The following is a 2,425-nucleotide window of genomic DNA, read 5'->3' as shown; positions in this document are numbered from 1 at the left end:
CTCCTTAGCAACATTCCTAACTCAAATATTTAGCCCATCTACAAACCACATGTATAGTCATATGACTATATTATTAGAAAAAGCTAAATAAGTGAAGAAAGTGTGAAATAAATAACATTTCTCTTCATTATAATTGATAATATCCTTCAAGGCTTGAGGAGAAAACATTCATTGAGCTTAATCACTCAGATAACTCCAATCGTAGCCCTGGTCGAGGATCTCAAACGTACTGGATTCGTGAGAGCCTAACTCATTCAGAGGCAGGAAGAGAGAATGATTCTCCCAGGGAGATTGTCACCTTTCTCTGGAGATGGATGGGAGGCTCACTCCACTGTCTCCCTCCTTGTTTGTCCACCTGCATTTTTGTCTATTTTTAGTCCTTTTCTTCTCCAGACTGGAGCACCAATCTCAAGAACTCTCTTTTTAGACACAATGCGTTAGGCCATTCCTGCTGCTATAATAAAATACCTTAGTCTGGGTAAATTATAAACAACAGAAGTTTATTTTTTTTCCAGTTCTGGAGGCTGGGAAGTGAAGGTGAAGACAACAGCAAATTCGGTGTCTCGTGAACGCCTCACAGGTGGCGCTTTCTCTGTGTTCTCACATGGACAAAGGGGCAAAGTTGCTCCCTTCAACCTCTTTATAAGAGCACAAATCCCATCCATGAGGGTGGAGTCCTCGCGACTTAATCACTTCCCAAAAGGCTCCCCACTCTTAATACTATTGCATTGGAAGTTAGATTTCAACATACGAATTTTGGGGGCACGCAACATTCAGGCAATAGTACCCAGTAACTCTGAATAATGCATTAACTACATAAGGTCCCAGAAGTTAAAATGCACTGGTAAACTACAGTAAAATTATACCTGGTGTATGATTTTGGCACATTAGTGTTTTAAGACAACTGGCTCGTTCCACCATGTCTTCCTCACGTAAGAAGACAGAACAAGTAAAGTTACTCCCGCTTTATGTACAAGGACACAGAAGTTAAACAGCAATCTCTTGCTGCTTTAAACAATGTATTTCTTTAAATGTAATATTCCAAATGAAAATTGTATCAATCCCAAAAGATGAAAAATTGACATATCCCATATGACATATTCACAAATTATGTCAGAGAGAGCACAGCCTGATTCATCCCACCCCAGTGTCCCTATTTTGAAAAACTCATGACTTTTTTTTTACCTGTTTTTAAGCTTTTCGAATATCTAAAGTGACTGCCAACAACATAGTCAGAGGTGGGGCAGGGTATCTATCACTGGCAACAAACAAGAGCCCAGGTTGAACACAAATATTACAAGATAGAGACAGAACAAGGAACGTTTTAACCTTGCTCAGGGCATGGCCTTAAAAATTATAAGGATTGATGATGCAACTCAAGATAAATTTGACGGCTTCCTTTTCAACTGATAGGGCATATTTTCAAGAATGAACAGTCTAGCTGGGAACTAGGGGATGCACAAACCCTGGGCCCAGTCCATCTTTGGAGATTAAGAAGAGAGAGTTGAGAACTCATCTTAATTCTTGCAGTATTGGAGTGTGTGCTTTTAACTTGGAGCCAGAGAAAGTTTTCCTCACCCACAGAGAGGAGAATAAAAATAATTCAGAATGTTGCTTCTCTGTTAGTTCTTCTTAGAAGGGTCTGGAGCTGCTACAGGAAGTTTCTCATTTGGGAGTCTGAAGTTGTCTCTTTTCTAAGGTCATTTCCTCTTTCAGGGCCAGCTGAGCACTACCTCGCCTCCTGGAATTTACTCCAACGCAGAACAGAATGGTATAAGGCATCTCCGTGCTTAACGCCAATTCCAGTGCGTGAACCTTCAGAGTCAGAGCCAAGGCTGCAGAAACAGATAAAGGAGGTAGAACTTGAAACAAACGGACCTGGTGTATTAGTTTTTTAGGGCTGCCATAACAGAGTACCACAGACTGGGCAGCTTAAAAAAAAGAAATTTATTTTCTCACAATTATGGAGGCGAGAATCCTGAGATCAAGGTGCCAGCACGGTTGATTTCTTCTAAGGCCTCTTTCCTTGGCTTATAGACCCCTGTGGCTATACATTGTAGCCCCTTCTGTAGCTGCGTTCTAACCTCCTCTTCTTATAAGGACACCAGTCAGCTTAGCTAAGGGCCCACCGTAATCAATTACCTCTTCAAAGACCCTATCTCCAAATAAAGTCACATTCTGAGGTACTGGAGGTTAGGTCTTCATCAAGAGCTGATCATAATCTTGAAAGACATAATCCCAAATGTCATAATCTCAAATGTTGAAATCCCAAAAAATAAAAATCCTGAAAATATAATTCTGGAAAAATAATTTTTAAAATTCTTTAAAAGTGACATATAGGTAAGAAACCGAACCTTCATTTCCAAGAGATTTTAATCATCCTGGACGTTGTTTTTCTTAGTATAGATTTAGTTGCCAAAAAAAA

Source organism: Propithecus coquereli, unplaced genomic scaffold, assembly GCF_000956105.1.
Source record: "Propithecus coquereli isolate 6110/MARCELLA unplaced genomic scaffold, Pcoq_1.0 Scaffold54, whole genome shotgun sequence".
Taxonomy (NCBI): domain Eukaryota; kingdom Metazoa; phylum Chordata; class Mammalia; order Primates; family Indriidae; genus Propithecus; species Propithecus coquereli.
The sequence above is the reverse complement of the archived record's forward strand: the minus strand, read 5'-3'. Positions refer to the sequence as shown.